General features: G+C 44.2%; 1 protein-coding gene across 1 annotated transcript in view; it reads left to right on the forward strand.

Moving 5' to 3' along the window:
• PLXNB1 (plexin B1) overlaps positions 1 to 23,945 on the forward strand; it is a 159,050-nt gene that overhangs the window by 19,594 nt on the left and 115,511 nt on the right. The window contains exons 2-3 of the mRNA XM_060239326.1: positions 12,243 to 12,292; positions 16,575 to 16,699. The gene's annotated coding sequence lies outside the window, so the exon portion shown is untranslated. The remainder of the gene's footprint in view (positions 1 to 12,242; positions 12,293 to 16,574; positions 16,700 to 23,945) is intronic.

The raw sequence follows: 23,945 nt of genomic DNA on the forward strand, positions 1-23,945 counted from the left end.
GCCACTGGGAGCCAAATTTTCTGTTATTCTCTCACCGGAAGAAGGGATCCAATCTCTCTGGTGGGGTAAGGGAAGGGGGGTTTAAGTGCAGCTGGCTGGGGTGGGAGTTTGGCTTAAGTTCCCTGGAGTTCTCTCTCTTTCTGCCCTGGGTGCCAGGGAGTGACAGTTTACAGGCAGGCAGCCAAGCCCTGAATGGAGGAATGTGTGAGGCCTTCAGACTTCACATGCTTTATCAAGAGTGCAAAGAATAGCCTCAGACTCAAGCAGCACCGTTCAGGTCAGAAGAGGAGGAATGTGAACATTAACTCACACAGTGCTGGCCAGCTCTCTGAAGAGACTAGGCAGGCACATTGAGCTGTGAGGATTGTGAGGGTCAAGCACCTGGAACATCAAAAGTTGCCATATGGGGTCAAAAAGGGGTCCATCTCCAAGCAGGATCCAGGGAAGGGCCATGTCTCTGGGCCTGTCTGAAGTTTGTAATTTGCGCTCTCTCTCTCTCGCACATGCACATGCACACACACACATGAAAATAAGAACATAAGAGAAGCCAAGTTGGATTAGGCTTGTGGCTCTAGTCCGTGTAACACAGTGCTAGCAGTGGGGCCAGAAGTCTTTCCTCTTGCCCCACAAACACCAAGAATACAGTGCAACCCTGCCCCAGGCACATGGTGCATTCACACTACACCAAATACATTTTGCAGCTGCAGTTGCAAAATGCATTTAGTGTAGTGTGAACTCACCCATAGTGTTGCATACACTCATTCACACACACAGAGTACTACCTCAAGCATACACTTTTGTGTACCATGAAAAATGTCAGTTTTATTTCTGAAATTACTTAGGTACATTGTATTAATCAAGTAATGTGATTGTAGCCTAGCCTAGGTACCCTTAGGCCCTACAAAATTATACTTGTTTTCTGTACTGTAAAGACATTCAAAACTAATCCCTATTGTTGCCCGATAATGGATTTTATCTTCATAATAACCCTGTGAGGTAGGTTAAACTAGAGTCATCAGCTTCTAGGTGGGGCCTGGAGTTCTTTCAGAATTGCAATTGATCTTCAGATTAGAGATCAGTTCTGGAGAAAATGATACCTCACAGGATAAACTCTGTCAGAGATTCTAGGTGAAGTCCCTCCTCAAATCCCCCTTCCACAAGTACCTTAAGAACATAAGAGAAACCATGTTGGATCAGGCCAATGGCCCATCCAGTCCAACACTCACACAGTGGCAAAAAAACCCCAAGTGCCATCAAGAGGTCCACCAGTGGGGCTAGAAGCCCCCCCCCAAGTACAAGAATACAGAGCATCACTGTCCCAGACAGAGAGTTCCAACAATAAGCTGTGGCTAATAGCCACTGATGGACCACACTCAACTCTAAAAGAATCTCCCAGGCCAGAGTTGACAACCCTAGGTTAAGCTGAGACAGAGACTACCTGGCCCAGTGTGGTGTAGTCGTTACAGTGTCATAGTATCTGGGAGACTCAGGTTCAAATCCACACTTTACCATGGAAGCTTGCTGGGTGATCTTGGGTGAGTCACACTCTTTCAGCCTAGCTTACCTCATAGGGTTGTTCTTAGGATAAAATTGGGGAGAGGAGAATGATGTAAGTGGCTTTGGGTCCCCCTTGTAGAGAAAGGAGGAATATAAATGAATTAGACTGATAATAAAATAAGTGAGCTTCCTGACTGAGAAGGGCCTTGAACACGGGTCTCCTTGGCTGTGGTTTATACTACTTGCTCTTCACTTGGAGGGGCAAAGAACATCATAAAAACATATGAGAAGCCCTGTTGGATCAGGACAATGGCCCACCCACTCGAACACTCTGGGTCACACAGTGGCCAAAACCCAGGTGCCGTCAGACTCAGGAGGCCCACCAGTAGGGCCAGAGTCCAGAAGCCCTCCCACAGGAAAATTTGTGGCCCACCCCAGTGTCTGAAATTTCACTAGCCCTGCCCATATCACATACTTCCAGTCTTGTCTATCCCACCCCTTTAAGGGCTACTTGCTTGTCTTTAATAGAAAAGCTGATGGTTTTTGTATATTCAGTTCTGCTTCCAGTACAGATTTCTGCACGTTCATGGTGTAACTGCAGAATAAACTCTGTGCTATCTGCATTTCACAGAACTTCACAGGCTTATTTTTAAAATAGTGTACATATTTCCTTTAAGAACATAGATGGAGAGATCAGAAAGGGATTTGTGAAGCTGCCTTTTACTGAGTCAGATTGACTGATCATCCTGACAGAAGGGTACATTTGGATAGCAAGTTGTTCCTAGTCATATGACTTTTCCAATGTACATTAATGTAAGATCTCAAGAAATAATAAATTTCTTCTGCATCAGGCAGGGGAGACCCAACAATCTTTTGATTTGTGTGCTAAAGGGAAACATGCATACCCCCTATATAAGATGCTAGGGAGGCGATGGCCCTGGCTAGAATGATCTCATTAGATCTCAAAAGCTAAGTAGGCTCAGCCCTGGTTAGTACTTGGATGGGAGATCAGGGAAGTTCAGGGTTGCTGTGCAGAGGCAGGCAATGGCAAATCACCTCTGTTGGTCTCTTGCCTTGAAAACCCTACTGGATGGCCATAAGTTGGCTGTGACGTAATGGCTCTTTCCACCAGGGAGCCTATGGAAATCCTCAACCTGTGTTCAGGAATGATGGTGTCACAAGCAGGAGACCAGGGAGGGTCTCTATAGGTTACCACCACGCTAGTATGGGTCAGTCTGGGAGGGCCCAGATCACCCACCCAACTCCTGTGTCTTCTTTACAAGCACCTTCCATTTGTGACCAAAGAGATGTGAGTACCCAGACAGTATAATAATAATAATTTTATTGTAAATGCTCAAAACAACAAGTGGTTTTAATTATTAGTGCAACAGTGAAAATGAAGAACAGTAAAGGTGGTACAAAGAAAAATAAAAGCCCTGATGCAACTGACTATACATTTCATTCCGATTTCAACTGACTCACCACTTTTTGGATGAGAGAACTCTCCTGCTGCAGCCCTCTTTCCATCTGAGCCTTGCCAGAGAAAGAACATTTTCCCCTCTCTAGCTAGGCCCCTTATCCTTTTCCTCCCACTGCTCTGTTCTCCACTAGGTAGGTTTTCCCTCCAAACTTCTGCCCACCCAGTCAGAGAGGATCCTGGGAAATGTAGGCCTGGTTGCTGCTCTTACACAGGTTTCTCTGGAGCCTTTAGGCAGCACTGGACCTAGGGACATAACAGATGGTTACTAGCCTAAGAAAGAAATAGGCCCAGGAGATGCAATAGGCAATAGCTCTGTGTTTCCCTTTCTCCTCTAGTAATGTGCAGCAAAACAAAGCCTCAAGCAGCAACCAGTGATGTTGAGAAGGAAATCTTGGAGCTGCCTCTGTGGATAATCTTGTCACATGTTTTGTTTTTATTGCCCATTACTGGGGCTGAGAGTGGGAAGAGACTTTGGGGGGCAGCTGCATTATGACTCATGACCTAGTTGTGCATTTAGTGGCTTTAAAATCATCTGGTTTTAGCACAGGCTATAAGATCAGTGGCACTCAATTTCAAATTAAACAGAGGAGGGCAGGATATAAATATAATAAAATTAAAAAATAAAATAAAAATAAATTGTGCTTTATTGGTGTTCATGAGCCATTGCCTTACTTGCTTGTTATGAAGGCCAAAGGGGAGAAAATCACGTATGTTGATTGCCTAAAACTCCTTGGAGGAAGGGTGGAATAAAAATGATATTGATCACAGCTTAAAGGGAAAAGATTATTTGCCGAGGCAGTGTACCTCCCAGAGTTCTGGGGACAAGTAGGTGGAGGGATGATTGCCTTTTGGCATTGTGCATTACCTTCCAAACCCTGACCTTGATAACCCTAGTTAGCCTGAGATAATCAAATCTTGGGAGCTTAGCAGGATCAGCCTTGGTTAGTGCTTGGATGGGAGACTATCAAGGAAGTCCAGGGTTGCTATGCAGAGGCAGACGAGGGCAAACCATTTCGGTATGTCTCTTGCCTTGGAAATCCTGTAGTGTCATCATAAGTCGGCTGTGTCTAGATGATTTTTAAGAATTGGCTTCCGAGAAATGTCTGATTGGTACTATACAGACCTCTGAGCAGGTCCAGCAAGATAATTTTGGTTTTCTTATGCTGCAATTAAACTGTTGTGATAGTTCCAGACAATGGCAGAACAACACATTGGTTATTGGGTTATTATAGGCCCACCCACCCCCCGACTGATGGACCTTCTCTACTGGTAAAGGGGTGCTCATAATTTTTAGCCAAGTCAAACAGGTTATTCTATGTTAGCAGGGCTCTCTCCTTGCAAGAACTCCCCTCCCTTCCCTAGGCTTGTACTGAATAGTTTGTGTGGGACAAACATTTCTTTTTTGAAAAAGCATGCTCCTCTGTTAAGTATATTTTAGCCACCCTCCAGCCAAGGAGCTCAGGCCAGTGTATGTGGTTCTCCTTTCTTCATTTTATCTCCACAACAATCCTGTGAGGTAGGCTAGATTAAGAGAGTCTAACTTAGGGTCATCAGACAAGCATCATGGCAAAGCGAGAATTTGATCCCGATCTCCTTGTTGCTAGGCCATCGTACACTGCACTGGCTGCTTGCAAGTCCTTTCTGTTTCTAAAATGCCATGCCACCCTTCAGTGTGATTGAGGAATTAAACAACCGTGTTTGCTGAATAACTGAAAAGTAGCTCCCATGTTTCTGCCTGCATAAACCCAAATGTTTGTATGCAACCAAGATAAATTAATCCCGTTTAATAGCTTGCTTCATGTATTTTAATGCTCATTATTTGGTGAGGGAGGGGACAAGCATGGCAGCAATACTAACAAAGAGCTGAGAAAAGTTGTCTTCAATGTTTGTGCCTCTCCAGAGTACTTTTTGCCACACTGGAGAGGGTTAAGTACTTTAGCTGTTTCTGGTGATCCCGGTGGTGCTTTGTTCACATGACTCCTTTTCTCAGATAGTGCCTGCGCTTGTATGTTTGGGGGAGGCTGGAGAGGGCAGGCAGTTCTTACAGATGCGCTTAATTTCTTTGGTGGTAAATGCTCTGGCTTTTTCAGCTTTGCTCACTAGGCTGGGAGAAACTGGAACTAGTGGACATTGGGCAGAGCCTGTTATCCAAGGTTGATTTGCACCATTGTGCATTCTGCTGCCTCCTTCAGCTAGGTGCTTGGGAGAAAGGCCCTTTGTCTGCTGGAGGATAGGCGTCGCTGCCCATTGCTGCCACTGTAGAGAGTAGGAGAACATCCTCCCTGAAGGCGGAGAACAAGTGTTGGCTGCCGGGGTGTGAAATGCCTGCCTGGGCCTATTGGAACTCGGCTGCTTCTCCGCTGGAAATAACTTGTCCATGTTGTCAGTTGGGAAACTATCTCCTCCTGGCATTCGTGCTAATTGTTCATATCGCAGATGGCTTTGAGGGCCCATCTGCTGCCTGCCATTGTGAGAAGCACTGCGAACGGATGTCATAAGGCATTTTCTTGTGGGCATAAAAAGGGAAGGGAAGGGAAGATTTAGAGCCCCCTTCCATTTTTTTTTAAAACAATGATGTAAAGGAAGCCAGTTTTAGTCTTGGCCAAGTCGAAGAGCATTTCTATATCACAGATGTCAAACTGGTTTAATATTCATTACCTCCCACCAGTTCAGTGTCATCTGGTGAGAGTTTTCAGAGATCTTTAAGAGAATTCTCACTAGCTTCTCAAACTGTAGTTTCCAAAGAATCATTGGGAAAGGCCACACTAAACTGTAGGGTTGCTAAGCCCCTAACTAACTGATCCCCTAACTAACTAATCCTCAGTTGCCGGCGGGGGATCCCCCAGTTTGGAGACCCTCACCACATTTCAGGGTCATCAGAAAGGGGGGGAATATCTGCTGGGCACTCCATTATACCCCATGGAGACTGATTCCCGTAATGGAGAATTGATCTGTGGGTATCTGGGCTCTGGGAGGGTTGTTTTTTGAGTTCTAGGCACCAAATTTTCAGCATAGCATCCAGTGCCTTTCCTCAAAACACCCCCCCCCCCAGTTTCAAAAAGATTGGACAAGGGGGTTCAGTTCTATGAGCCCCAAAAGAAGGTGTATCTATGCTTCATTATTTCCATATGGAGGGAAGGCATTTAAAAGGGGTGTGGTCCCTTTAAATGTGATTGCTGGAACTCCCTTCAATTATGCTTGTCACAACCTTGCTCTTGGCTCCACCTCCAAAGTCTCTTGGCTCCACCCCCAGAGACCCCAGATACTTTGTGAGTCAGGCCTGGCAACCCTCCTAAACTGGTGTAGCAATACAACAAGTTTGAAGTGTGGATGTGCCACTAATTGGTTTGACAGCATATAGAAGCATCCTCAGAGGATGGGGAGGTTCCAAGAATTTGTCAAAGTTACAATGAAAGTTTACTACAGAATAAACGAAGAGGGCAAAGCTAGAGTTTAAACAAACCTGAGGCATGCATGATGAATAATATAACATTTTATAGGACTCTAAAACAGATCTGTCAACTCTCCTAATCTTAGTGGGATGCACTTTATTTGAAGACTGATAACTTTCCTTCTGTTTGCAAATCCTAATGTCCTGGAATGTTTAACCTTCTTTCACGGTTCTTACGCAGTTCTGCTGGCAATTAAGGTAATTAAGTATAAATGGGCAGTCTTCGCAGTTGAGGACGGTAAGCAGTGGGGTGCCGCAGGGCTTGGTACTGGGTCCCATGCTCTTTAACTTGTTCATAAATGATTTAGAGTTGGGAGTGAGCAGTGAAGTGGCCAAGTTTGCGGATAACACTAAATTGTTCAGGGTGGTGAGAACCAGAGAGGATTGTGAGGAACTCCAAAGGGATCTGTTGAGGCTGGGTGAGTGGGCGTCAACGTGGCAGATGCGGTTCAATGCGGCCAAGTGCAAAGTAATGCACATTGGGGCCAAGAATCCCAGCTACAAATACAAGTTGATGGGGTGTGAACTGGCAGAGACTGACCAAGAGAGAGATCTTGGGGTCGTGGTAGATAACTCACTGAAAATGTCAAGACAGTGTGCGTCTGCAATAAAAAAGGCCAACGCCATGCTGGGAATTATTAGGAAGGGAATTGAAAACAAATCAGCCAGTATCATAATGCCCCTGTATAAATCGATGGTGTGGTCTCATTTGGAGTACTGTGTGCAGTTCTGGTCGCCGCACCTCAAAAAGGATATTATAGCATTGGAGAAAGTCCAGAGAAGGGCAACTAGAATGATTAAAGGGCTGGAGCACTTTCCCTATGAAGAAAGGTTGAAACACTTGGGACTCTTTAGCTTGGAGAAACGTCGACTGCGGGGTGACATGATAGAGGTTTACAAGATAATGCATGGGATGGAGAAAGTAGAGAAAGAAGTCCTTTTCTCCCTTTCTCACAATACAAGAACTCGTGGGCATTCGATGAAATTGCTGAGCAGAAAGGTTAAAACGGATAAAAGGAAGTACTTCTTCACCCAAAGGGTGATTAACATGTGGAATTCACTGCCACAGGAGGTGGTGGCGGCCACAAGCATAGCCACCTTCAAGAGGGGTTTAGATAAAAATATGGAGCAGAGGTCCATCAGTGGCTATTAGCCACTGTGTGTGTGTGTGTGTGTGTGTATAAATGTGTGTGTATATAAATTTTTGCCACTGTGTGACACAGAGTGTTGGACTGGATGGGCCATTGGCCTGATCTAACATGGCTTCTCTTATGTTCTTAAACCTTTGATAGAGCTGAGCTTGTTAGATCAAAACAGTGGGCACTGCAAGATGGCTCAGTTCCCCTGAAAGCTAATTCAAATAAATTCTGCAAAAGCTGAGTTCTAGATTAGTAGTTGGTGAACTGTGGTCCAGGGAGCCCTGGAACTCCTTGGAAGCGTCTATGAAAGAAAGCTTGCTCACCATTAATAATTTTTCCTCTGCAACAAGCATCTGCAGGAGAGGCATCTCGGGCAGGGTTCCCCAACCTTTTTTCAACCTGTGGACACCTTTGGAATTCTGGCAGAGCATGGTGGTCTCAAACACAAAAATTGGCTGCTGCAAAATGGCAGCTGCTGCCAAAGCAACATCTTAAAAAATCTGCGTAGCCAATCAGAAGCCTTTCTGGGCAAAAGCCACACTTGGCCCCTCCCTTTTCTACAAATACTTGGGTACCAGAAAAGGTGTCAGTGGGCAGCATGGCACCCATGGGCACTGTGTTGGGGACCCCTGATCTAGGGCATGCTGTCAATTCATAGGGAAGTGTAATGAAAAACTAATCTTGGGACCATATGCATGCAAAGCATGTGCAGTGCCAACTGAGTGTACAGGTGGAAGGGGGGAGTTAGGGAGACTGAGTGGTCCTGGTCACTCCTCTGCCTGAGCAGAATGGGCATCCTGGAACACATCCAGGAAGGCTTTGTAATGCACAGGATGTCCCACAGTAGATTCTCAGGTACTCCTCAGCAAACCAGTCGATGTGAAAAGGATTCCTTGAAGGTAATTAAAAAAAACGTTGAACTACTTTGGATATTCATAGCAGGGACAACAACTGGAAAACCCGTGAGCTATGACAAAGAGATGACCTATTAAACACATGAAGCTGCTTTCTACTGAGTCAGGGTTTATCAAAGTCAGTATTTTCTACTCTGACTGGCAATGGCTGTCCAGGGTCTCAGGCAGAAGTCTTTCACATCCCCTGCTTTCTGATCCTTTTAATTGGAGATGCCAGGGATTGAACCTGGGACCTTTTGCATGCAAAGCAGATGCTCTGCCACTCAGCCACTGCTCCATATTGGAGAACTGCACACACAAACTCCTCCAGTTGGCCTCTCACGCCCTGTTGGGCAGTCTGAAAACAAGCGTGCTTTCTGTTTTGGGGAGCCTTGTACAAAGTGGAATGGAAGAGTGTGTGTCTGGCCCCCTTTTTGCGGAGTACCTAGAGGCTCAGGAGCCAGCGAAGGTTGCGTGGGCTGAACTGGAAACCGTTCCAACCTGCCATAGCTTTCTGGGAGCTTAACTCGGAGGCAGAGACGTTACTCACCAATCAGGAATGCAGCTCTATTTTTCCTTTAATGAGAACAAAACATTTTTATTCTTGTTTGTTAAAAGAAAGCTTGGGTGACTGTCACCATGCCAACTGGAATCCTCTCCCCCTAGGGGCAGTAGAGCTGTGGATATCTTCTACCTCTGCTCTCGTTCAGAAAGGTGAAACAAACGATTTGCCAAAACTTGACATGGGCAAGGTGCAAGACTAATGTTCCATTGTTTTTTCCCAGGATTGCCCTAGCCTTGGTACCCTGGGCTAGACTCGCCCCCCCTCCCCTTATAACATGCTTTTTGGTGGGCCTGCAAAGGACTTGGTGCTGATTGGCACTGGCATCCGCCCCAGCTAGGCAGCATCCTGGGGTTCACTTGAACTGTGAGCTTTGAACATGAAAATTGCTTTGCAGGATTGGAAGAAGAGTCCTGCTGGGTTTGACCAAAGGTTCATCATGTGCAGCATTCCATTTGCAGTGGTGACTGCCTCTGGGAAACTTGCAAACAGGGCATAGAAAAAAAACACCCTTCCCTTGGATCTGGTGTACTCACAGATATGTTGCATCTTAAAATGGAGGTTCTACTTAGCCATCATGAATTTGTCTGATCAGCTGTCTATATTCTGTGGCAGGGAATTTTGTGAGTTAATTCTGCATTACATGAAAGAGTCCTTTTTCTTGCCCTTTTTCTTTATGTGCTTTCCCCACATCTTTTGGAATTTTGCAAACCTTATAATGGCCCATGTATCATCATATATGCTCTGACGTGGATGTGGCCCAGGCTAGCCTAATCTCATCAGACCTCAGAAGGTAAGCAGGGTCAGCATTGGTTAGTACTTAGATGGGAGACCACCAAGGAAGTCCAGGGTTTCTGTTCAGAAGCAAGCAATGGCAGATCACCTGCAACTTTATGCCACTTTATACTGCCATCATCATATATCTAATAGCCAAGCCCTGCCCGCCATTCAAATCTGCAAGAGGGGATCATACATGGTGCTAAGATTGATATTTCTGCAAACAGGTTTGCAGAAGAATACAAAAGTTGTAAAGAACAAAGGGGGGGGCTGACCAAATGGAACAGTCACAGGTGTTGTAAAACGTTAGGAAGAACTTCCTGACCATTAGAGCGGTTCCTCAGTGGAACAGGCTTCCTCAGGAGGTGGTGGGCTCTTCTTCCTTGGAGGTTTTTAATCAGAGGCTAGATGGTCATCTGACAGCAATGAGGATCCTGTGAATTTAGGGGGAGGTGTTTGTGTTTCCTGCGTTGTGCAGGGGGTTGGATTAGATGACCCTGGATGTCCCTTCCAACTGTATGATTCTATGAAAACAAAACACTTTGAGTGGCATTTTGGGTGTAACAACCCAAAATGGTGCCCAACAATAGAAGGGAGTGTCCTCCCTCTCTAACTCTTCCAATCTCATCCCATCTTATCCCTTTCAATTTATTTTCCCCTCCCCCAGTATTGGTAGTAACCGAGACTGAGAATTCTCAGCAAAGTTGGAAAGTAAGATCTGTGCTGTTTAAATTTTAAACAAATATGCCTTTACTCTACTTGTATTCATGTCTCAACAAATATTATTATTTTCTTGCCTATTTTTGCTCTTGGGCAATAATCAAACTGAGTAGGATGGGTTTATCGTCTTAGGGAAGAAATGAAGTATTTTTTTTATCTATCCTTGATTCTATACTAAACTTAGATGTTTATAGTTTTAAATGACATTTTATTTTATAATATAATTGTATTGCCTCCTACATCCTATTATCTGGATTCTTATCAACAAATAACTAATAAAGGTTTCAGTATCAGAAGGGAGTGAGGCAAGGTCAGCAGGGTGAATGGGAGGGAGGAGAGTAGGAGTTAGGTAGAGTGGGGGTGGGGGAAAATGGGAACCAAAAAGGCAGACATGGGAAGACTCAGGTGAGTATGGGCATGCAGGACATAAGTTTGTTGTGGGGGATGTGAAGACGTGAGGGAAGGAAACCAAAAAAAGGAAGGTACAGACTGTCAGGGAGAGAAGAAGAAATTTCCTTCTCCTGGGAATCCTGGTTAGTCCCCCTGTAGTCCTTTTCTAACCAACACCCCCCCCCCCAACACTTCTGCTTTTCTTTGTAAAGGAGGTGTTCCAGCCCCATCTTTCTGTTTGCAATTGCTACACCTTTTCCAGCTCTGTGCGTCCTTTGTGAAGTAGAGCGACCAAAACTATAGGCACTATTCCAAATGCATCTGTGATATAGATTTATGTAATAGCATTAGGATCCTGGCTGTTTTATTTTCAATCCTGTTCCTGACGTGTCACATCAAACCTAGTCGAGCACCCTGTCTCTAGAGCTGTTCAGCTAGATGCCTTGGAACTTCACCAGTGAGGCATAGTGAAATAGCTGTACTCCAGTGTTTGCCCCTATCACCCATTATTTATTTATGGTTGATATTCTTATCTATTTTTTAGTTTTTATCCATTAATTGGAGGCATGGTATTTTTAATTATCACAGCATCATTCTAGGGCAGAGGTGGCCAAACTTGCTTAACATAAGAGCCACACAGAATAAAAATCAGATGTTTGAGAGCTGCAAGGCATGAATATCAGAGAAAGGAAGGAAATAGATGGGGAAGAGAGAGTTAGAAAGAAAACAACTTACAGCTTTTGCGGTAAGAGGGGAGGAGTACCATGCAGAGGCTTGGATTTAGCCCATGAGCTACCACAGTTTCTGACCTTTGGGGAGGGACGGTGGCTCAGTGGTAGAGCATCTGCTTGGGAAGCAGAAGGTCCCAGGTTCAATCCCCGGCATCTCCAAAAAAGGGTCCAGGCAAATAGATGTGAGAAACCTCAGCTTGAGACCCTGGAGAGCCGCTGCCAGTCTGAGAAGACAATACTGACTTTGATGGACCAAGTGTCTGATTCAGTATAAGGCAGCTTCATATGTTCATATGACCTTCAGGCTAAAGACACTGGAACCTTCTTCTCTGTTCAGTTTGGGAAACCCCTCTACTTTGGCGGGGGGGGGGGGCATAACATCAGACGACCCAGTTCTTCCTGTAGTCTGTTTTGCAAAGATAAAAGTAGATAAAAGTTCATGACAAGGGACCATATACTTGCATAATGCCAGTGCTAAGTATAAAGTAGTATTATTACCACATCAAGGCACCCAGGACTGTGGTGGTTATAACCACTGTCAGCTGAAGAATTTGCTTTCCTTAATACACTGTCTTTACATACTGCATATTGTGTCTTTATAGCTTGAGGTGCATTGACTGAGAAGAGAAATGAAGCCCCGGCAGTCCAGATGGTAAGCATTACATACATACATACATACATACATACATACATACATACATACATACATACATACATACATATAAAGCTACCTTATATTGAATCAGACCATCATCAGTATTGTCTACTCAGGCAGGCAACGGCTCTCCAGGATCTCAGGCAGAGGCCTTTCACAGAATCAAGTGCCGTGTTCTACTGGAGAAAGTTTTCCTTCCAGACGTTTCGTTCTCAGCTGCGGAGAACATCCTTAGTGGGGTTGCAGCCGGAGCAGGCGCCTTTTGAGACTCAAAGCTCCTTTCATCAAATACTAATGTTTTGTTTAAACTCAAACAATTTTATTTCAAAATACAGAGATACACACAGAACACGGCACTTGATCTCGAAAGATTCTACAAACCCTAATGATCTCATAGAGACTTTGCAGTCTAAATTTTCCTCTGCAGTGCCATGATAAACAGCATTACGCACCCAGTGGAATCAGTGTGCTTAGAATGGTAGTCTTTAGAGTAGTTCTTTCAATCATCTGTCTAGCTAATACATCTTCATTCCTGGTTTGCTAATGGGTCAGAATGTGTAAGCGGTAAGACTATCATCTGCTTCATGTTATCCTAGTTGATTAATTCTATGTGTGTTAATTGAGTGGTTAATTTAACTGATTAGATCTGCATATATTAACTTATTAGATCTGCATAGAAGAAAGTCATGGCACTAAAGGAAAAAAGCATATGCTTATTTGCTAGTACAAGATGCATGCCCACATTGTAGCCAACAGTATCTTAAAAGAGATGTTTCCCTTTTTAGTGCATACGAGAGAATGCAGTTTGTATAATTAGTGTATTAATTTAAAACAAAATTACCTGATCAATCAGGGGCACCTTTTGGGTCATTTTTTAAAAAAACTGATTAATTGACTCCACTTTACAGATCTAATAAAAAGTGATAAAATCAAAAATGGTCGCTTGCAGGCATAGTTGTATGCATTCTGTGCTAAGACTAAATCTCAATAAAGCATGTAAAGCGAAATAACTGTGCATTGGGCATACAACCCAATAAAAATGAAGCACTCTTTAGCACCACTGGTTTTATGGAAACAAGTACATGTTTACATTTCAGGAACTAAAATCAACAAGAACTAGGAAGTGCTTAATTAGCATCTGGATCATTTCTTTGTTTTGTCTAACATTCTACTCTTTGCATGCTAATCAGATGGGTGAGACTTTAAGGTACACAGATTTTCCTCCCTTCATCTTCTGAGGTCTGAGTGCATTTTTTTTTTAGTTCACTGTTCTAAGGACTAGAAGCTTGGGCTTGTTGAATTAAACATGCAAGCTAAGAATATCAGGATGCCAAATTCTGAATCATACTAAATGCTTGTTTGGAAGGTGACAGCATGATCATATACAATGCATACACCCAACAGCTAAGGCTAAATAAGCAATGTCATCTGTGCAAGGGTAAAAAAAGGGGAGAGCCAGCCACATGCATAAGAAAGAGCAAATTTATTAAAACCTTTTAAAAAGTGCAGTATGCATTTCAAGCTGTGCTTCTTATGCAAGTTTATGCAGATAGTGCTTGAATTTTCTACCTTTAGCGAGGGAGAAAGGCATATTCTCAAACAGACCCACCAAAGTTCTTCTGTGTTCTTCCTCTTCCTCTGCTTGTCTACTATTAAGATTGTTTCAGCGCAGGAGTGACCAAACTTGTTTAACTTAAGAGCCACACAGAATAAACATCAGATGTTTGAGAGTCACAAGATGTGAATGTCAGAGGAAGGAAGGAACTTTAAATGTATTTTCCAAACCATCAGATGGCTTGGCAAAGTAATTTAAAGAGAGAAATGCCTTCTCCAAGCTGGCTGATGGGGTGGTGGGGGTTTCAAGAGCCACATAATATGCATGGAAGAACTTCATTTGGCTTCTGAGCCACGGTTTGGCCACCCCTGTTTCAGAGGAACTGCAGGAGAACAATTAGATTTGAGTCCAGAGGCACCTCAGACACCAACAAAATTTTCAGAGCATAAGATTTTGAGACTCAAAGCTCCTTTCATCAAATACTAATGAAACTTTGACTCTTTTTGTTTAAACTCAAACAATTTTATTTCAAAATACAGAGATACACACAGAATCACATACGGAATTATATGTAAATATATAAACAGACGAGATCAAAACCACATAGTCACCAGAAAAAAAAAACCGAACAACAACTAAAGAAACCCAGATTGCAAAGTAATCAAGTAACACAAACTAATGCCAAACCAGCATACATTGCCCATTTGAACCAAAATTCCCATGTGAAAAATAACCCATAAAAGGGGAACACTTTACTAAAATATGAGACCTTCCTTTGAAGATCTCCTCCCTTCCAAATTGTAAGTGATTTTTATCTAAAATACAGTACTCCCAATATTTATTCAACAAACTTCTACAGAAGGGGATGGCTTTAATTTCCAATGCAAGGCAATAGCAAACTTGGCCATGTTAAGCAGCAGAGAAATTAACTCCATCTTTAAAATAGGAATCTCAAAATCATCCCACACGTTTAAGAGACAAATTTTAGCAGATAATGGAATCCTGACATTTGTAATATAATAAATCTCCATAATAACCTGTGTCCAAAATAAAGAAATTATTGGGCATGTCTACCACATATGGAAATTGGTACCCTTTTCCAAACAACCTCTCCAGCATAAACATTAGTAGCTGAATGCACTAACTGCGCAGGGGTAATGTACCACCTGGCCATGACTTTGTAAGCCTGAGCTCTAATATTAAGTGACTTTGAAGTCAGTAGTGAGGAAGACCAAATATCCCTCCATTCCCCACTAGTAAAAGTAATGGCCAGATCCCTTTTCCAGGCTCTTTGAAAAGGCAAAGACTCTTGACAGCTTATACCCTGAAAATCTGGTGTCAATAAGGTGCTCCTTGACTTGGATCTAGGCCAGGGTGACCAAACTGTGGGTTGGGAGTCACATGTGGCTCTTTCACACATATTGTGTGGCTCTCAAAGCCCTCACTGCCCCGTCAGCCAGCTTGAAGAGGGCATCTGTCTCTTTAAATCACTTCTCCAAGCCAAGGCAGCCAGCAGCTTGGAGAATGCTTCCAAAATTAAAGTTGCTTTCTTTCCTCCTCTCCCTCCCCTCCCCATCTGTCTCCAGTTTGGTGAGAGTGGTTAAGTGTGCCAGTTTGGTGTAGTGGTTAAGTGTACGGACTCTTATATGGGAGAACCAGGTTTGATTCCCCACTCCTCCACTTGCACCTGCTAGCATGGCCTTGGGTCAGCCATAGCTCTGGCAGAGCTTGTCCTTGAAAGGGCAGCTGCTGTGAGAGCCCTCTCCAGCCCCACCTACCTCACAGGGTGTCTGTTGTGGGGGAGGAAGGTAAAGGAGATTGTGAGCCGCTCTGAGACTCTTCGGAGTGGAGGGCAGGATATAAATCCAATATCTTCTTCTTCTTCTCCCTCCCTTCCTTCCTGTCTCGTGGCTCTCAAACATCTGACATTCATGTCTTGCAGCTCTCAAACATCCGATGTTTATTCTATCTGTCTCTTATGTTAAGCAAGTTTGGCCACCCCTGATCTAGGCATTTACTATTCGATTCTCTTGAAAACGTTCACGACTGAGGAGGATGATGCACAGCTATGGCTGTTTCTGCCTGCTTCTCCAGGAATCACTTCCCTGCCCCCCCCCCCCCCCCCCGGGCATCCTGTTGGACAAAACTGGAAATCTCTTTGGTGCACCAAGCAGGGGAGAAAGGAGAACAAAGGGGGTCTAATGAAAGACTGGGGCAGGACAGAGGTGAACTGGCCATTTAACACAGGGAAATTTCCAGGGGGGGGGGGCAATGCCCTAGACAGGGCCACTGGTGGCCAGAAGCCAGCAAAGCCAATCCCCAGGAGTTCCCCTGGTGCTTTAGAGATCACTTGGCTCAGATCCATCAACAACAGTGATATTCAGGGTCCCATTGCTCTACTGCCATACTGCCATCACTTTGTGGCAGGAAGAAGTGGCTGAGTTAATACCTGTGGTTGGTGCCACTGAAGTCAGCATCTCCTGCAGCAGTGATTTGCAGTGCTACAGTTGCCACTTCACTTGGCTCACTCCAGGGCCATCTGAACTTCTTAGTCCACTCTTAGGACAGGGAACTGCATGACTGTGCCCCACAGCCTTGTAGTTTTTAAAAGGGCAACTCACATCTCTGAATTGCAACCTGAGGATGCAAATTTACATACTTTGTTCACTGATCGGTTCCATGTATAAAACAGATTAACTTTACCAAATTGTATTTTTTTAAAAGGCTGCCTGAACTCCAGGTACTTCACAGATCTCTGGCTGCAGATGTAAGTGACTCACCTGCGGACGTTCTGCTGATGCCATTGCATAGATTGTGGACTCCTACTGGAACAAGCCTATAGCAGTCAGGTAAGTTTGTTCTGGGTCATGTAGCCAGCGTTAACCAAGGGGAGAGAAAAAAGCTGAGCCTAGCTGTATGCCTGGGTTTTTGCAGCCTAAGAATGTTTCAGTGCAAAGATTTGTACAATATTGAGCATTTTGGCAGATTATCTGGCCTTTGTAACCTTTGGCTGTAGAGTAATTAGACACTGGCTTTTTATGCTACAAAGACTCTAACCCTCAAACTACCCTTTGGTGTAGCTGTTTGCATACAGTTCTCTTGGCAAGACAGATTTAAATGTCTAAAAATAAAGAGCATCCAGTGATCCAAGTCAGGCAAGTGGTCTTAGATGAGCAGTTCACAAAACAGACAAGAACACCCAACGGAAACCAGAGTTGACCAGCAGCCTCTTCCGACTTCCTTAAGGATTGCTCTTCGGAAGCTGGAACCAGGCGAGACAGGATGCAGCTGCGTCCAGTTGCCATGGCTACCAGCCTGGCATAGATTGTCATCCTAAACACTCATACTAGGGAGCATGTCCCATTAGACTCTGCGGGACTTGCTTCTGCGTAAATCTGCTTGGGACTTTGCTGCCAAATGAATCCTGATAGATGCCTTATGCTCTTAGTCTCTTTAGGCAGAAAGATTAGGCAATAAGGTAGAACTGTGAGGCTTTCAGATGGCAAGTGTAGCAGAGTTCACAACAGGATATGCACTGTTGTCACAGATCCTGCCCTCCCAGCAGAGATCTGTTTGGGTCTTGATCATACATCCGATTCCAGAAGAAATTAGATGAAAAGCATTTGAGTGGGTGTTTTAGGGGAAACGGAAGTATCAAGGCTGTTTAGTCTGTGGAAGAAGAGGATGAAATGAGGTAACACCATTGTGTTTTTGGTGCTTTTACGGTGTTTTGTTTTGTTTTTTAGTATAAAGCTGTTCACAACCCAATGCTGCGCAGTTTAAAATGCTGTACTCCTCCTGTACTTAGTCAGGTTATTGGGCTGTGTACTTGCAGTGCATTGAGGCCAGAACCAATGTTCCCTCTAAACTGCAGAGTCTTTTGAGTAAAAATTCTACTTTGTGAGTTACTGGCATTAAAGTTGTGAGCTACTGCATAAATGATTGTGCTCTGGGGCTATTTTTCTTGAGCTAAGACAAAAATGTGTGAGCTGGAGGCTAAAAATCTGTGAGCTAGCTCATGCTAACTCAGTTTAGAGGGAACACTGGCCCGAACAAATGTTCCAGTAAGGAGGCAGATTGTGGCATGAGGAAAGTTGTGGTTTTGTGGACTGTTACTCCTTTGTTGTGGGACATCCAGCCATATTTCTTTGGGGCAGGGCTTTTATTGCCAGGGTATCACATTTTCCCAGCTCCCCAGTGGCAACATATTTTGACTGGGGTAAAACCAATCATCTCTAAGTGGTGGTGTCCACATGTCTGTGAATGGTTTCTGGAATGTGGTGATGGGTCTGTACTGGTTAGTGCCTGTGATATCATGGAGCAGCATACCTTCTACCCCATGCCTGTGCTATTTTGGGAACTTTTTAAAAATGTGTGGTATTGTTGGTAGGACAAGTGTTCTGGGCACTCCTCCACTGTACTATTCATGTGCCAGAACGCTAAGCGATACAGATCTAGAGTAACTAGTAATAGCAAAGGTACATACATGTGGCAAAGCTGAGGTTGTGTTTCGGGTGGCTCTTCTTCAGGCTAAAAATGGTCAGAGAACAAAATGGGCTGTCCCAGGTTGGGTGGGCTAATTAGTGCATCAAAAAGCCCCAAGAGCCAAAAAAAGACAGAGTGATAAGAGAGTTAGAATAAAACCTCTGCCCTTTGCTTGGGTGAAGAGCTATAATCCTATTCAATTAGGCAATTCCTTGGTTTGTTGTGTTTATTTCATTTTGTGCCCTGCCCTGTCGAAACATCACAGGCAGCTCTTTTTTCTTTTCTTTTTTAGCAAAGAGTGGGGGGCGTGGGGAAAGCAGTTAAACTGTTATTACATTCCCAAACCACCGAGGCTATAAAATGCAAAGTTCATGACCATTTAGAAAAGGCCTTTCTAGACAGCTTATTATGCAATGAAGGCATGGCTGTTATTGCCAGGATACAAACGTCTTTCCTGCAGGTCATGGTACTATTTTTGTGAAACTTCATTTGCCTTGACTGGTGCATGTGAAGCTGCCTTATACTGAATCAGACTGTCAGTCTGTCAAGAATCAGTATTGTCTGTTCAGACTGGCAGCAGTTCTCCAGGGTCTCAGTCACATAGGGTTGCCAATCCCCAGGTGGGGGCAGGGGATCCTTCAGTTTGGAGGCCCTCCCCCCGCTTCAGGGTCATCAGAAAGCGGGGGTGGGGGGATATCTGCTGGGGACTGCATTATTCCCTGTGGAGACCAATTCCCATAGGGTATAATGGAGAATTGATCCACAGGTATCTGGGGCTCTGGCGGGGGGTGGTGGTGGTGGTTTAGATAGAGGCACCAAATTTTCAGCATAGCATCCAGTGCCTCTCCCCAAAATACCATCCAAGTTTAAAAAAGATTGGAGTAGGGAGTCCAGTTCTATGAGCCCCAACAGAAGATGCCTCTATCCTTCATTATTTCCAATGGAAGTAAGGCATTTAAAAGGTGTGTGGTCCCTTTAAATATGATGGCCAGAACTCCCTTTGGAGTTCAGTTATGCTTGTCACACTCTTGCTCCTGGCTCCACCCCAAAGTCCCCAGATATTTCTTGAATTGGACTTGGCAACTGTACAGTCAGAGGTCTTTCACATCACCTACTCCCTGGTCTATTTTAACTGGAGATTGCAACTGAAAGCTTTTGCTTGCAAACCAGAGGCTCTTCCACTGAGCCGCAGCCCCTCCTGACATTTTCTGCTAACCCACTTATATAGCAATGTCCCAGCTACTATTTCCCAGAGTTGATAAGATCAGTGTTTTCATGCATCCAGATAGATAACCTCCATGTCCAAAGGCAGTAAACCTCTGAGAACCAGTGTTAGCAAAATTCACAATGTTACAGTATTACAGAAATGATACCGATCAGGGCCCATAAGCATTTAAAAAAAAAGAAAGAAGTTAAAACACAGCCAGCAGTGTATAAGTAAGGTTCCATACCATTCGATCTAATCCTTCTTGCAGCCAGTGCAAACAAAGGAACTATATTAGAATAATAAGCATCCTCATCTGCAAGCAAAAATATTACTTTTTCCAAATCCGAGGCTCCTTCACACATGGATAACATGTTAGCAGTAAACTTATTTCAGGGTTCATGAAGGAGGGGCCTGAGAACCAGTGCTTGAGAGAGTTACATCAGGGCTCCTCTGTTTGGTGGCCATCCAGGTCAGCTGGCTGTCCACTCCGCGAAACAGGATGCTGGACTAGATGGACCACAGGTCTGAAGAAGAAGAAGATATTGGATTTATATCCTGCCCTCCACTCCGAAGAGTCTCAGAGCGGCTCACAATCTCCTTTACCTTCCTCCCCCACAACAGACACCCTGTGAGGTGGGTGGGGCTGGAGAGGGCTCTCACAGCAGCTGCCCTTTCAAGGACAACCTCTGCCAGAGCTATGGCTGACCCAAGGCCATTCCAGCAGGTGCAAGTGGAGGAGTGGGGAATCAAACCCGGTTCTCCCAGATAAGAGTCCACACACTTAACCACTACACCAAACTGGCTCTCCTGGTCTGATGCTACAGGCCACCACTTACATTCTTTAATTGTAACTGGGAAATAAAAATGCTTGACCTAGGATATGAGCACAGTGGTTTGAGTGTCACACTAGTATCTAGAAGGCCTAGTTTCAAATCTGCCATGGAAGCTTGCTGGGTGGCCTTGGGCCAGTCACACAATCTCAGTCTATCCTACCTGGCAGGGTTTTGTGAGGATACAGTGGAAGGGAGAAGAATGATGTAAGGTGCTTTTCATCCTCATTGTGGAGAAAGGCAGGGTATAAATGAAGTAAATAAATAAATAACAAAGAAAAGCCACCAGGTGCAAACAATATCTGAAGGATGGCAAGTGTCCATCAGTATCTTGAATGGTGCATGTGAAGGCGCTGTAGCCTGCTGTGTGTGTTACTAGTTTGTGTGGCCAGAGTGCTTGGTTGTGAGCAGAGGAGGGGGAGCACTGTGTTCACTTGCTCCTTCTATACACACTGACCCTGTACAGACAGACAGACAGATATTGTACAGAGCTTCTATAGTCCACTATTACAGACACTGTTAGTAAGTAACTCTCCTTTGTATAGCTGAGGACTCAGAGTTGGGGCAGGAAAACAGAAAAAAATTGCCCTCTCTCTCCAATCAACTCCTCTCCCTTGCTTGAGACTTGGTGGGGCTTGTAAAGATACTCTTATCTTGCCCGCCTGTCTGGAAATATTTATTTACTTCATTTATACCAGGCCTTTCTGTTACTGTTTCTCCCTTTGATGCCGAATTGTGTATGTTGTAAAGGATTTGTCTTTGTGCGCTGGTAAGGGAGCTGAGCAGATGCTCTCTGCTGCCCAGTTTAAATCCTCTAAAGCCAGCAGAATTCAAAACCGGGTAAAAGTAAAATAAATAAATAAAATGAGAACGCACCAGAATGGCTTTTCTGCCGCCACATATAAGCCTCTGCGTGGCATCAGGCCAGCGACACAGCATATTGCTCCATCTTATTGAGGTCAGACCTTTATTTAATGATCTCTGGCCTCCGTCTTCACGGTTTCTTCCCTCGGCTTCAGATCATTCATGAATTCGGCTAGTGTATTTACCACTTGGCCCTTCAAATATCTAATTAAAATATTGAATAGTATTGGATGCCTGCCAGCCCTGCTCAAAGCCTCCTCCCAGTGTGACCCTGAACAATTGATCACTGTTCATTTTCTTGTCAATTTATATCCCTCTTCGTGTAACAGCGCTGTCTGGCCCAGAAGCTGTCTGTGGTTTCATTAGGACAGTTATTGTGCGCTGGCTATAGTAAAGGAGGGCCCAGAGGTCTGGGACTGTGAACTGAGACATGCAGTGAGGGATTGTCCCTTTTAATATAGGCACCTGTGGCTTTGTTTTAGACTCTTGAGGACCACAACCCATATTTTAAAAACAGTTTCTAGCCCTCATTGTACACAGATGTTCAGAGACAGGAGGAGTGCACCTGCTAAAAATTCAGCTGGGTAGAGAGTTGTATGGAATTTCTAAGGACTAGGAAGCAGTATATCTGAATATATGAAACTGCCGTATTTCAAGACAAATTGTGTTTCCCACTGGCCTGGAAGTAGGTCTTATGTGTATTAAAACTGGAAGCACATGTCACTCTAAAAGAGATCTGTCTGTTCTCTCAGTCATCTTTTAGACCAGAGGGCAGATGTCTTCCTTGTAACTGCAAGGCAGAGCAGTTAATATGGACCTCTTTGCCCATTCCAGCAGTATCTGAGGGAAGGCATATCAGAGATGGAGGCAATGGTAATGCTTCAGGACTTCCCCCATGCAGGCTATGTTGGGGGATCTTAGGGCATCCTTTGCCCTCCATCTGGCTAATATTACTGCCCTTATGTTGGCAGAGGGGGAATTAGTGGAGTGGGGAGTATATAGTCTTTGAGGAGTATATAGACATTGCTGTGGTTAAAACTGTGGCTTAATTTTTAAACACCTGCTTCAGTTTGTCTTGTCTGAGCTTAGTTTTTGAACTGCCAGCCTAGTCTGAGTGATCTTGTCTTTCTTCATGCAGGCTTACTGGAAGTAGGAGATGTCAGAGATTTAGGACCTTCTGTGTGGAATAAGTATGTGTTTTACTCATCACTAAGCCCTAGGCCAGGGGTGACATGTTGCTCTTTCATATTGTGTGGCTCTTGAAGCCTCACCCCGCCCTGCCAGCCAGCTTGGAGAAAGCAATCACTTTTCCAAGCCAGTTAGTGACTTGGAGAATGTATTTAAAGTTAAAGTTGCTTTCTTTCTTCCCACATCTCCTTCCCCCATCTATTTTCCTTCCTTCCTTTCTTCCTTCCTTCTCTCGAACATCTGATATTCATGTCTTGTGGCTCTCAAGCATCTGATATTTATTCTTTGTTGCTCATATGTTAGGCAAGTTTGGCCACTCGTGCCCTAGGCTCTCCTCTGTACCACCTTCAGCCTGTGTCTCTTTTCCTCACCCTTCCACCACCCTGCAGAAAATTTCCAAACTGTCAAAAGCAATATTTTTAAGAAGATACCTAATGGCAAACCTTAAAGAACACAAAGCTAATGTCTGTTTGAATATAGAATGTGGCAAAGAGCCCGTGTGATGTACCGTACTTGTTGAGAGCATCAGAATATTATCTAGTAGACTCAAGTTTGAATCTGCACACTGTCTTGTGAGCTTTCTAGGTGACTTTGATCTAGTTGCATTTCCTCTGCCTAACATACCAAACAGGGCTGTTACGAGGATGAAATGGAGGGGAGGAGAATGATGTAAAATGCTTTTAATCCCTTTTGGAAAGAAATGTTGGGGTACAGATGATGTTATCTCCTGTTGCCCCCCAACCCCCCCCCCTAAAGTATGAGATACCCAGACAGAAGATCATATGGTAACTCTGTTCCAGAATGGTTTCACTTAGACTGCAGGTTGCATAGTTGAACACAACACTGTGAAAAATAATCCTTGCACATGAGAACTGGCATGTGAAAGAGGAAGGCTAAAAGCGTCACTGTGGCCTACTTTTCTTTGTGCTAGGAGTTTTTCAGTCTGGGGGAGCACTCAGTGGTGTGATCCTCTCCTTATAATCTGGTGGGATTTCCCCATGTGATCTTTGTGTAGATCATGCCTTAGGTGTAACTGGGTTGTGAATTGAGCTGTTAATGAAGAATGAAGGCTTACCTATATTTAACCACTGAAGGCATGTGTGTACCAGAGGAGGCTGGCTTTGTTTTCCGAGCATCTTTGAAAATCTTGGCTCCTTAGTATCCCTGGGGGAAAGAAATCATTTAAGGCTATGTCTGTTATGAAAGCTGTTTAAACAATGGCAGACTAAATTACACATCACAGAAGTGGCTTACTTGGTTAGTGCTCCGGTTGTTGCAGTGCAAACTAGTTGCCCACATACTGATCATTGCATATCCACCACCACCAAAGGATTCTTCTAAATAGCAGAGAATGCAGCCCCATGAATATCTGCTACTTGGGATAGGGCCAAATTGTGGTGTGTGAACTGTAAGCCAGAGGTGACCCCTTAAGCCATTTAAATGTATTACCTGGGCAGATGGAGAAAGTGAACAAAGTGGAAATTAAAAGAAGCTTTTCTTGGGCGGGAGGAAGGTATATTA

Source organism: Heteronotia binoei, chromosome 5 (assembly GCF_032191835.1).
Source record: "Heteronotia binoei isolate CCM8104 ecotype False Entrance Well chromosome 5, APGP_CSIRO_Hbin_v1, whole genome shotgun sequence".
Taxonomy (NCBI): Eukaryota; Metazoa; Chordata; class Lepidosauria; order Squamata; family Gekkonidae; genus Heteronotia; species Heteronotia binoei.